At 37.6% G+C, this 14,224-nt stretch overlaps 1 non-coding gene across 1 annotated transcript; it reads left to right on the top strand.

The window, feature by feature from the left end:
• The first annotated feature begins 13,208 nt into the window (after nucleotides 1–13,208).
• TRNAK-CUU lies at nucleotides 13,209–13,281 on the top strand. Its single transcript has one exon. It is a non-coding gene; the product is annotated as a tRNA-Lys (tRNA).
• Nucleotides 13,282–14,224: the final 943 nt, after the last annotated feature.

Raw genomic sequence — 14,224 nt, 5'->3', positions numbered from 1 at the left:
TTACATCATGGTTAGTTAGCCTTCAAAGCTTCACCATGGCTGACTCCTCTGGGGCTCACAATCATCTAGTTAGTCAGAATGATGTTCATTGACTAGCCTTTGTGGCAAAATAAATTATCTTCCACAAGATGACGGTTGTAGTCTTTGACTCTCTGTCCAAAGGTAAAGAACTATGTTCGAACCTTAAGATCTCTGATCCAATAAGATTGCAGCTTATATATATTAATTCCTTAAGTGCCATATTTTGTGTGTCCTTTGTGACAAGGCCTTCGGGCCTATGATTATTAATGTCCTTCATGGCAAGCCTTCCAACTATCTAAAGATTGTCGTTATGACAAGGGCAGTTGTGACATTATGATCCCCAGTCAAAAGGTAATGGACTCGGTCCAAACCATAAACACAATTGAAGGTCCTTTTTGACCTAGGCTAAATATAATTGACATACTTTCTAGTAGCATACTATAAGGAAGTTATAAACCAAACAGCCATTATGGTTTAGTAATACCATGACTTTATAAATCATCCATTACGATGATTCCATAATAACTTGCATCTAAGCATATGTTATTTTGGTGTTAGTACCAAAGCTCCAGAATGGAGGTTTCCGACGAAGCGCACAGCGGTGCAGCGGCTAAAAACAAGGATGCAAGTATAAATATAAATGTTAATGGCACTACTCTTCAGGCGTTGATTAGCGCAGCAATTAGTGAAGTTGTGGATAAGGTCCTTGAGAACAAAAAGGAACCGAGTGTCACTCACTCAAAGATCCATACGGAAACGCATACATCAGCTCGAAAGGAGAGCTCCGTTCACTCTTCAGATGAAAAGAGCGAACCTCAGGAGATAGTACTCTATGATAAGCCCCGTTCAACTGAGGGCGGGTGCACCTACAAATATTTCGTCTCATGCAAACCCAGAGATTTCAATGGCGAAAAAGGAGCAATTGATGCTATGGAATGGCTTGAGGAAATGGAAACGGTTGTGGACATCAGCGATTGTGCTGATAAGGACGTAGTAAAATTTGTTTCACAATCTTTTAAAGGAGAGGCTCTTGTATGGTGGAAGGCCATGATGCAGTCCACGGGGAAAATTCCCCTATACCTTATGGGATGGTCCAAGTTTGCGGACCTTGTCAAAGAGAACTACTGTCCACAGCACGAAGTGGAAAAGGTGGAGTCAGATTTTCTGAATCTCACAATGAAAAACCTAAATTGTCAGCAATATGTTACCGACTTCAACTCGCTATCTAGACTAGTACCCTATTTAATCACCCCGGAACCAAAACGCATTGCGCGTTTCATCGGTGGTTTGGCACCAGAAATAAAAGGGGATGTTAAGGCTTCAAGGCCAATCAACTACAGATCAGCTGTAGATCTATCCTTGTCTCTCACTCTAGATGTAGTGAGACAAAAGTCGTTCATGAAGGAAACTAATGACAAAAGACAAAGGGAGGAGGATAACTCTCAGAATCCTAAGAAGAGCAAATCCAAGCTCAACAATAACCAACAGGATTCCAACAAAAAGCCTACATGCAAAACCTGCAAAAGAAGACATTGGGGGCAGTGTCGATTAAGCCAAAAGATAAAGCAATGTGGCATCTGTAAAAGAACTGGCCACCAGTCCCACGAATGTAGGGACATGAAGGATGCAAACTGTTTCAGCTGTGGTGAAAAGGGGCACATCAGTACTAATTGCCCTAAGGCTGCCAAGAAAGGAGCAGCTAGGTCTGGAAAGGATAAGAAAGGAACCGCCCAGACTACCGGTTGAATACCTGAGGCAGTGCACATCGATAATAGCATTAGGTACGTCCTTTACCATTTAGCATTGATAATGACTGCCAAGTATTTTTGCATTGATGCAAGGGATAATAAACCTTTAGCAAACCATAAGCTTAGCAAACTTTGGATTACATTCATAAGGACTTCATATATTAAATATGAGGTATAATTTACCAGTGGAATCTTTGATGACCCCTCTCCCATCCTCGGAGATAATCCTTTCATAAGAATCTGGAGTACTCTCCCTCAGAAAGAGTACGACAATATATACTAATTATTTTATTTTATTATTTTTCTCATTGTTTTCTATCGTCTGCGAATGCCAAACTATGTTTGATAAGAGTACCATATGAGGATTTGCGTATCCTAGTGTGTCCCATAGATTGCTTCCATGCCTGATCAGTATGGAGGTTTAATGCATGGGATCCCCGAAGATATTCCAATGGTCATATTGTACTAAAGTCGACTAGTAGTATTCAAAGGAGATATCCAATATAAAAATGTCCTTATAAGTGTCTCTACTTAGGGCATCCTTGTAATGGTAAAGGGAATATGTCATTTATCTGACACCGAAAGCGATAGATAAGCTAAAGCCTGAGAATGCAGAAATCTCTGGCATCTCTAAGTGTCATAATTAGCTTCCTTATAAGAATTTCCATGGTTACCTTCTGAAATGCAAGAGGATGTTAGGACAAACATCCCGCTTAGGGCTGCAGTTATTGTAAGAATCTTATATCTGTTATTACCGTCGAAATAGGAGGAACTAAGAGCCAAATAAATAAGTTTTGGATAAGGTTTCGTAAAGCCAAAATTCAAGGTTCTAAGAACTCCGATTTTTAGTAAATAAGAAAGACGGTTCATCTTGCTTATGCATTGATTTCCGCAACCCTATTTAGGCAATAACTAGGAATCCCCAAATTGCTGCCAGGATCGTCGATTTATTCGACTAGCTGTAAGGAACAACTATTCTTTGAGATTAGTCAAGCAGTGATTGGAATAACCATATCGCCTTAAGATAAGCTTTTCGGTAATAGTTGTTATATAAGTATCAACGCTGCTCCTTTGGGAGACCATGTATAGATAAGATGTTAAACATCTATTGCTAGATAGAAGATTGGTAAGTCCAATTATCAGGATCTAAAAGTTGCCTGGGAAACAACGAATAAGATCGAGCAAATCCATAACCATCTATAAGTTGCCAGTATTCGGCAGAGAATCAAGGATTCATGGAAATAGCAAACCTCCTAAGTTCTTGTTAAGAAATAAGGTTCAACAAAAGATATCACCCTGGAAAGGTGTGCCAAGCTGTTAATTGTCAGGCTAGTAAGCTCTGAATATATGAAACCATTCGAAGTAAACGAATATATCGAGATCAAATAACTTATGAGCTAAAACCTATTTAAGGAGCTTGGTGGAGCTCGCAATGTATTGCACCCTAAGGATTAAAGGATATGTTCCGCCAATAAGTCAAGAAGCACTATCACATAACGGTTGGCTGACAGACGGACAGAGTGAGCGTACCATCCAAACATTGGAAGACATGCTTCGAGCATGTGTGATTAATTTAGGTGGCAGTTTGGATAACCACCTACCCTTGATAGAGTTCTCCTATAAAAATATCTACCATACTAGTATTAGGGCCGCGCCTTTTGAGGCCTTATACGGTAGGAAGTGTAGATCGCCTATATGTTGGGCAGAAGTTGGAGATGTCCAACTATCAGGACCAGAAATCGTTTTCAAGATGACAGACAAGATCGTTCAGATTCGCGATCGTTTGAAAGCTGCCAGGGATAGGCAGAAAAGTTAAGCGGATCCAAAGCGCAAAGATTTTCACTGCTGTGTAGGTGATAAAGTGTTACTTAAGGTATCGCCCTGGGAGGGGGTGATGCGATTTGGTAAGAAAGGCAAGCTAAGCCCGAGGTACATAGGACCCTTCAGGATTGTCGAACGTATCGGGTCAGTTGCTTATAAGTTAAACTTGCCTGAAGAACTTAACGCTATTCATAATGCGTTCCACATCTGTAATTTGAAGAGGTGTTTCGCTGACGAATCACTGGTTATACCGCACACAGATATACATAGATGAAAGATTGAAGTTCATGGAAAAACCATTGTCGATTGAGGATCGACAGGTGAAGAAGCTTCGAAGGAAGCATGTGCCTATAATTAAAGGTCAAATGGGATGCCCGTAGAGGTCCCGAATATACGTGGAAGGTGGAATCCACTATGAAAAAAAAATATATCCTCATATATTTCAGTAAATCTCGAGGTCGAGATTTCTTTTAAGGGGATGAGGATGTAACACCTCGAAAAATTTCGTCCAATAATGTCTTGACACGTGTCATAAGGTTCCGGTATGTGAAAACAGACTTTAGAGGGACTAAAAGTGACAAACAGTGAAAACTATGGAACGTAAGGGTCCAAAGTGTCAACAATGGATAAATAGACTCTATGATAACCCTACATAATGTTCATAACCTTAAACGGGTGGTTCATGGATCATACGACGCAGAAATTGCACAAAAGTGAGGAATTGCAAACTATAGGGGCCAAAAGTGTCAACATGTTTAATTTATACCTCTGAGTGAACTTTTGGCAGACCCGAAGCTTTGAGAAGCTAAAATATACTCACTAGAATATGTGGTAAAAATTTCATGAAGTTTTGTCAACGTATGAGAAAGTTATGGCCAAAACCGTACTTGAAGGACTAAAAGCGTCAACGTCGAATTTCATGGCTTTTCGGTTGAGCGCAAAGTTATCCGAGGACATTACCATGTTGGTAAATGTCCCAAGGTTCTTAGAAACCAAGTTCGGGGGTTTACGAGTCAAAATAAGTAGCCAAACCATCGCATGCAAGTTCAGGGACCAAATCTGCCATGTTTGAAACTTGTTTGGCTGATCAGAGGGTCAGGCGACCCGCCTGGACATGCCCAGGCGGGCCGCGTGGGACTACCAGTAACAGAAATCACGAAAATGACCATTTTGGGTCCGAATTTGAAGTTGTAAACAGCTGTTATCACCTCTCTTTTGATCCAATGAAAGTCCTTGCATGCCTAGGCTACTGAGAACATGCTACTACCTCTGATTTCATCCATAAAACAGATCAAAAGCTCATTTCTTTGAGCTCATACATTGTGATCAAGAACATCCAACTTGTAAAACTCTCAAGACAACTTCCTGGAGCATTTCTGAACGTCAAGGCAACATCCTAGTGATAACTAAGCATCAATAGGACCTTTGTAAGCTCCTAATTCAGTCTCTAATTCGTTCGTGCATCGATTAATTGCTAAAAGTCAAACTATTGTTCTTATGCTTTGACTTTCTGATTAAGCGAGTTTTACTCAGTCATTTCTCAAATTGAAACCACACTTATGTTGGTAATTATGTGGGAAACAAACCCTCAAAAGGGTGTTCTCTGATTCCCACTATATGCATGTTAATTGTCGAGTCAAACTTGTTCTAAAAAGTCAACAGAAGTTGTTTTTGGCAAAATAAGCTTGAATGGTAATGTAGATGACATGCAATCTGTTTGATCATTGAAAATAACCTATAATGGATACAAGAATGTGTTTTATATTCATCAACTCGACAATCTTTGATATAAATACGAATCGGAACCGAAAGTCTTGTAAAACGACTATTTCGTAGACTATCGATTCGGATTCGTACATGCATGTTTGAGATCTGTACTGGAGAGTACTTTTGACCATTTTTATTTTAGTATAACTTTCTGGAATTTTTGTTGTTTGAGTCTATGCTTAGCCGATTCATTTGCATGTTTCCGATTTATGCTTAAAGTTGACTAATTTGCCCTTTTTGATATAAAACGTGATTTTTGGAAAAGTGAAAGAGTAGAAATCTTTATTTCTAATATATAACTTGCACCGTAAATTTCGGATCAGTTGGTGGTCCAGATTTCGAGTTATGACCATTAGCGTAAAACTATGTCCTTAAGTTACATAAACGGCCCTTTTCGCGTATAACCTATTTCTGGCCACGTTTTGATACAAAACTTTTTACCCACTGATGTTATATAATATTTTGGGATTTTTGATGATTTTTATTTAATTTTTGGCTGATCGTATCTTAGATCGCTAAGTTATTTCGGTATATGTCGGTTTTGACCGTTTAAGCCATAAAATGAGTTTTACACATCCTTTTGACCCGAAACCTTTTTCTACTGATTTTATATGTTAAATAAATTATTTTAAGTATTCTGGAAATATAAAAATCTCAGCTCTCCTTTGAAAACCCGGAAACGCCTTTAAATCGCATTTTTAGCGTTTTTAACGCATAGTAAGCGTTATGCTTATTTTTAACATATAAGACTCATATCTACTGATGTAATTAGTATATTTTCATATAATAACAGTAAGTATAAGTATATGAACTCAGATTTCCAGTTTTGGCATTTTTAGCCCTTGTGAATTTACTAAAATACCCCTACGGTGCATAGTTTGATTTTAAATGTTAAGTTTGGTATATGGGTCATACCCTACTGTTATAACATGTCATATTAAGTATATTTACTGTATAATTCAGACCCGTAACCCAGATTTCCAAATTTACTCTTTTATAATCTTTTAAATGACCAAATTGCCCTTATAAGGCATAAATTGAGTTTAAAATTATTCGGGGCATAATAGAACATAACTTACTGATATTATATCATATTTAAAGCATATTATCTCAGGGAACTTGCATTTGACTCTTTTGCCTACCCGTAACGCTCTTTTAGCGCTCGGTTCGGTTTATGTAACTAGTTTGCATAAATTGACCGAAACGGGTCAAACGTTATCATTTTTGTCTCAAAATCCAGAATGTATTTTGTATACCCATATTATACAAGTATTCAAACTTGTCGGGTCTAAATCACGTTCTATCCGGTCTTCGCTTAATCATGCGCTTGAACCGTATAATTCCTTAAAACTAACCGGTCTAAGCTTAAACTTAATTAAAGACCCGTTAGTATTCTAATTGGTTATTTATACCATCGTTCCAGACTAGAGCCTTCCGGTAAATTGTACCTACGCTTACCTAAGTGAATACGGCTGAGTTATTATAATTCTTGCTATTTAAGACAGGAGCTAGCTCAGGTAAATACTCTTAACTTATTTTCCCTATTACGGGCTTGGGATACGGTAATATAAATACCGCATGGTCAGGTATGGGATTCGAAGACCAATGTGTCGGGAAATCCAAATAACCTGTTTTTAATTCGTATTGCTTGACTGAAACATTGGGGGTTAATGCGACCGTGTCCTGGATATCCTTGACTCATTAAATACAATGGCCACGACTCAAGCACGGGGTGTAGGCATACACCTGACAGATGCTTTATGCTTATTAATTGATTATACCCAATATGGGATTCCCAATAGGGGAATAGTGGTGTGTCGGTTAATCTTGAACCGGCATAGGACCGGGCCCCGTATGTAGAGCAAGTTATGTAAAACTGATAACATGAGATATAGTTTGTCCCAAGTATAAAAGATTAATCTTGCCTTGTGCATTTTAATCAAGTGTCAAAATAGTTTTGTGCCTTGTGCGCCTAAACCAATTTTCATAAACTCTTTTCAAATGAGTCAGTTGAGTGTGTTTACCAGTGAAAACTGACGTATTTTCCAAAGTCTAAGTGACAGGTACAAGTACGTAATAGGCTGGAAGCTGCTCAGGGCGTTAATAAGGAATCTTGCAAGTTCTAGGCGTCTAAAGTCTGTTGAACAATAATTAAGTTTTAAGATCCGCCTGTGGATTCCTCTACTTTCCGTTGTAATACTTGATATTACTTGATATTCGGATTGTAATATATATATCTTTTGCTTCCGCTGTGCATTTCATATATTGTGTTGTTTGACTATGATGTTATCAACTACGTCACGATACCCCCACCGGGCCCACCGGTGACACGTGGAAATTCGGGGTGTGACAGTTACTTTACCCGTTCCAAGTTGGTCAACCAAACCCTACCGTGGTTACCAAAAATGATCAGTTTTGTAAGCACATATCCAAATCACGTATTCAACGAGTCACATGTAATATCATTATCACTTAACACATAGCAACATCTAGATTTCATACGTATTCATAACACAAGTTCTTGTGCCCCACAGGAGTTCCCAACAATATTAGTTTCATAATATTTAAATCACATATTGTCACAGATTGCATTTACCGCAAGGATCACCGTATATCACATAACAAGTGCTCAATCTCATACGAGTCCACATCCCATGTGCATAACACATAATAGCATTCAACAGTTGAGTTTGTTATTCACACAGGTCGAATCAGGTTTCTCATTCTCAATCAGCATTATTATCATGCAACAAGTAAAATCTATAAACACAATATCCATCATCATACACTGTTCTGTCCATTTGTTCAATTGCAGTACCTCCACGAAGAACCAGTCCTTCGTGGAGTACCTCCTTGGCGAAGAACCCTATGGCGAAGAACTCTTCTTCGTCGATCATGAATATGATGAAGTACCCCTAGTTGTTCGTCGAAGGCCAATCAACGAAGAACCTGGTCCTTCGTCAAACTACATTTTTCGTGGGGGAACTCTTTCGTCGCCCCCTCAACAGACGGTTTCAATTTCCTTTAAATTCATAATAACAGTTACAAATCTTTGACCTAATCATCGGATCAAACAATAGTATTTTACAAGACTAATTGTTGTTCATCATCAAACCAATAACATCACAATATTAACATCAAATAAATGCCCTAAATCATAAGATAACCATATACTACCAGGTTTACTAACATATATACCCAATAACCAGATCAGATCAACACAAGATACAATTAACCGGACGGTTTTGTGAGCATTCAATAACAATCGTTCCTTTAGATTAAACTTAAGTGGTTTCATTGATAATTCTTATGAGCCTACAACCCTAGATGCGATCTTATGCAATTACACCATTTATCAAAACATCATGCATCGATACCATTTTAATTCCAGACAATTATCACAAGAAAACACAACTAAATTAATCAATAACTCACTAACCGTGATACCGAAGTGATTCGTTTAACCGAGATGGAAAGGTTTCGAGTCCCACAAATGTCGTCGCACAGGAAGAAGGGAAAGGAGGAGAGACTTTAGGGATTTACGTGTTCACAGTTCGCAGATTATAAAGGTTTAAACGAACAAAAGACAATCAGGCCCAAACTGATCCACGAATCAACCTGGGCCGAGGCCCTTTTTGGCGAAGGACCTCTTTGGCGAAGGACCTTCTTCGCCATAATATGATTGTGGTGAAGAACCTTAGTTCTTCATCAAAAGGACAGTCAACAGAGGATGGGTTCTTCGTCGACTTGAGTGTGATGTGATGAAGAGTCCAGTCTAAACACAACTCCTAGATTGTCATAAAACACCCAAACATAACAATACAACATCATTCAAACATCACGCACACAATACAATGTAAAGCAAAGTGTGAAAACAGGATTGTGAAATCAGTGATGTGTATGGGAAAGACTTTGAAATCTCGGGTTGTCACAAAAGCTCCAAGAGTAGTTAGAGAAGAAGAGAGAAAATGAGCAAATGAAATGGTTGATCATGTGGTCTATTTATAGTTGCAAATTCACCACAAGATCATGCCATGTGTTGAGGAGGCTTCTCATATATGCACAAGTGCCCATGAGGTGTAGCAACCAGAGAAGAGAGCGTTAAGTCGGTGCAAGATGGCAAAAACAGGCTGCTGTTGCAGTCAACTGTTTCCTGATTTGCAGGTGGCTTACGTACCGTAAGCATCAACCCCTTACGGTCCCTAAGGACCTTATTTGGCTTGCCCACTACTCTGTCTTGCGGACCGTATACCTTTGGACCTTACGGTCCGTAAGGCTTCTTGGCTCACAATAATTCAAACAGTCTTATGGACCGTAAGGAGTTAACCTTTGTGGTCCGTATGGAACATCCATAACTCAAATTTTGATTTTTTTTTACATATCCAGTCCTTGGACTTTACATCTTTGGTCATTTGGCACTTTTAGTCCCCCCTTCTTCCTCGCAGTTGGGATTAGTCGGAGATTCGGGACGCGTTCTAGCTAACACATAATAATAATTTCTTTTTCTCCTTCCCATAGTCGGGATTAGTCGGAGATTCAAAACACATTTCAGTTAACGTTCAGTGTAGGTCCTTCCTCCTTCCACATAGTCGGGATTAGTTGGAGGTTTCCCCCTCCACGTATACGTGATTAGCTGGAGAATTGGACACGTGTCGTCACATAATTGGAATAAATTTTCGGGGTGTTACAGAATTCTACCTAAGATAAGTTTGTTCGTCGTATTGATGAAATTGTGGAATCACAAGACACATCAATTAAAGCGAGTTTTGAGAAAAATAAAGCTGTTCTATAGCATCATCACAAATTACCAATCTTGAAACTATTACATGGTTTTGTTTCCCATGAAGCGTTAGATATAATAACAGAAGAGATCAAGTTAAACCCTTTAGATTGTGTTTTCAACTTCGTAAAAGTTACATGTTACCATGTGTTACGAAGCTTTAATGCATTCCAAAGCAGGTCAGTGTTATAATATAACTAGTTGATTTCGTTTTTAATAAACATTTATTATTATAATCTAACTAAAATTGATTTATATTTGTATACAGGTCAGTGTATTCCATTGGATTCGATCGACATATTTTGATGGAAACTTGATGAGAAACCGTTATAAAATGAGGAAAATGATAACATTACTTGTGTGTTGAATTGAAAATGTGTGAATGTGTCTTTAACAACTAGTCCATGCTTGGAAAGAAAATTATGCTACAAAAGCTTAAAGTCATAATCGATCCTAGTATACCCTTAATTGAAGAACCTACTATTAACATAAATACTCGTGGACGCCCAAGCTTGAAGAAACTACAACAAAAACGTCAAGCTAATCAAAGTAAACCTTCAAATGAAGAACCTACTATTAACATAAATACTCGTGGACGCCCAAGCTTGAAGAAACAACAACAAGAAGAAAAAAGTCAAGCAAAAAAGTCAAGCTAATCAAAGTATACCTTAAGTCGAGGAACCTACTGTTAAGAAAAATGCTTGTGGATGACCAAGATAGAAGAAACAACAAAAAATATTGTGACTGTAATTATTGAAGTTAAAGAGATACCATTTATGTTTGTATCGGCTTGCAATGGATGCCCTTTAACTTCAATAATTATAGTTAGAATCCTTTATTTGGAAAACTCATTATACCTTTCGTCATTTAGCATTAACCAAATTAAAATTGTTAGTTAAATCATATTATGTGATTATCACGTGAGGACATTTATGTCCATCCACCTACCTATTCCCTCAGCTTATAAAATCCCTTTTTTTCAACCCCATTCCAAATTAGGGTTCTTCCAACCTGGAAGCTGCAACATTCCAATTGAAAATTAGGGCTTCAAATTAAAAGTGATTGTTGGGTAGAGGAAGATGGTGTTAAGCAATTGTGGTAAAGAAGTAATAATCCTTAAATAGTTGAGCATAATAATCCTTAAGTAATAATCCTTAAAGAAGTAATAATCCTCACGTATTGGATAGAACAATCACCAAACAGTTGAGCATAAAACAAAGATTAATGGTATGAGTGATATAATGCACATGGACCTTAAACAAAATCAAACCAAGCATAGACTTTTTAAACAAACTAAAATGCTATGCACACTAACCTTAAATAGTTAAACAAAGTCATAACAAACCTGTTGTGGTAAACATGCAAATGACCCATTCCCAAGTTTAAAAAACCTCCAAATAACATAACACCAAACAAGGTATTTACCAAATAAGAGTGTAATTTTGAAAACTTGAGGACTAAGGTGAAATTTCACTAAACCAAATAAACTATTCGTGCATTTTACTCATCCAAAAAATACATGTCCCACAAAACACTATGTTATGACATAAAAAACAAAAATCCAAAAGTTCAATCCCTACGAAAAACATCTAAGCCTTCCTATTTTCAGTTTGACCCTTGTAAGTCCTTTGATTGTGTTATGTTTCCCCACATTTTCCACATGCACCCTTGGTATTTTTCTTTGATAACCTACCCCTTCTTGCAACCACTTACAACCTATATCTTCACAGTTTTGGAACCCAAATGAGGGTTTGGGGGTGAAAAGAGGGGCTTTATAAGCTGTGAGAATAAGTAGGTCGATGAATATAAATGCCCTCACGTGATAATCACATGATCTGACTTAACTTATAATTTTAACCTAGTTAGTGCTAAAGGACGAAATGTGTAAAGAGTTTTCCAAATAAAGGATTGTGAATCTAATTTTCGAAGTTAAAGGACATCCATTGCAATATGATACAAACGTAAAGGACTAAAAGTGTAATTTACCCTAAATTTTAATGAATAATAATTAATAGGCTTGATCAAGTTCTTATGAGATGAAGGGTATGTTTGGCTAAGCTTTTTGAAACAACTTATTCATTTATTGGCTTTTTGAAAAGTTATAAGACCATGTGTAGTGGTGAACTAACATAATGCCCCCACCATGGGGCATTATCCGACACATGGCATCCTAGTCAGCGTTGGGGCATTATAGCAAAAGTGGTGTAATGGGGCATTATGCCAATAATGCCCTTCCAATCATTAAAAAAGATTAAAAAAAAACAAAAAAACTTATTTAAAAAGCTTTTTGCCCTTCCATGTCAGCCCACTTGTCCACCATACTCCTTCCCATTGGTATGCCCCCTTCTAAGTCAAACATGATGTTAGACAAAGCAACAAGTTGAGCGTTTTAATCAAAACGCCGAAGCACCTTTTTTTCAAAAAGAAAATAACGCCCCATGTAATGGTAGTGGGGGCGTTTTGGGGCGTTATTTTTCAATTTTTTTAAAAAATCACGCCCCACTACGGATGGTCTAAGCTCCAGATGATGTTTGTCAATGAGCTTGTATGTGAGGGGAAAAATGACTTTTCCAAAAAGGCACACCATACTAACTTTTCCAAAAAGTCAAAAAGCCAATAAGTCAATAAGTTGTTTCAAAAAACTTAGCCAAACATGCCCGAAGAAAATACTAGTGGGTTCCAAAACTTGTTATCTAAGATGTTTCACAACTCAAAGTCTTGTAACGGAGGGCTCACATTAAAGATTAAAGATTAAAGAAAACCCAAATCAAATCATGTGGATTGCTTATCTGATTATACATTAAAGATTTAAGCCCCTCGTAGTAATTGTTTTGAAGGAATTCTAGGATCTATTTGAAGGTATTTTCTTCCATTACACATCTTTAATTTCTTGTTTTCTTAGTTTCCATAAAAATAACCAAATGGATCATCGATGATATGATCCAACACTTATATTGATTTAGATCAAATTTTTAGATCTAAACTGATCACGATTTCTGATCAAAAGTTTATCCTTCCCATAACCATCTGATCTGACCTATCAATATACAAAATTCACTTAAAACACAAAAGCCCGTCTAGCTCAGTTGGTAGAGCGCAAGGCTCTTAACCTTGTGGTCGTGGGTTCGAGCCCCATGGTGGGCGTTTGTGCAAGCTTTTAACCTAATTGTAACTGGCTTCATTTTTTTTTTTCAGTTGGATTAATTTTTTAATAACTAGCTGTTTGAATGCCATCTAGTTTGATTTTAAATTAATTAACTTTTGTGGTCAGTGGGTTATTGCCTGATTAACTTGGTACACATATGTGTGACCTATGTTAACTTTTTGGATGCGGTTTCGAGCCCCACGGTTGGCCGCTTGTCTCTTTGTATACATATGTATGACTAAAATATGTTACACTTATCATTATATTGGGCTACTGGAGTTTTGCTTACTTCATTCTTTCCTTTAGCGGGTGGTTATGTTGCATAGGATGATGCCAGGCCAAAAACCAGTTGGTAGAGTTCGCTTGTGCTTGCGATCTCGGTTTGTATACATATGTTTTCTCTCAAAAAGAGTATGCAGCATTATACTCTAGGTATTTGACATGGTTGTAGAGATTTTTTGGCCTATCTTTAACACTTTGCTTATATATTAAGTAGGGGCACATTCTTAAGAATAATGAAAGTTGCTTAGTGGGTTTTAGAGACTAGACCAAAGTTTGAGGATGCAAAAACTCACTAGGGTTGGCTCAATGGCAATAATTGAACCACATATCATCATCTCATGAAATGAGGTGTCTTATTTATGAGTCCACTAGAGGTTATCCCGTCTTTGATAAAGGAGAAACTTGTCTGGTTTTAAATGAGCTAGAGTTGGATCAAACGTGTATGATACATTGATACTATAATCATATTTGTAAAGCTAAGTACGATATATAGTAACACAAAAATGTGGGGTGCATTAAGCTAAGTGTATTGATAGTGGATACGGAGCTGACTCATATACTTGGACAAGGTGGACAAAGGCAAACATGGTTGAAGACATCCCAACTTAAAAAGTCATAACTTGGGCTACGTTTGGAGTTACAGATAATGAGGTCTACAAG

This window comes from Helianthus annuus, chromosome 15, assembly GCF_002127325.2.
Source record: "Helianthus annuus cultivar XRQ/B chromosome 15, HanXRQr2.0-SUNRISE, whole genome shotgun sequence".
Lineage (NCBI taxonomy): Eukaryota > Viridiplantae > Streptophyta > Magnoliopsida > Asterales > Asteraceae > Helianthus > Helianthus annuus.
This window is presented reverse-complemented; position numbering and strand designations above follow the sequence as displayed.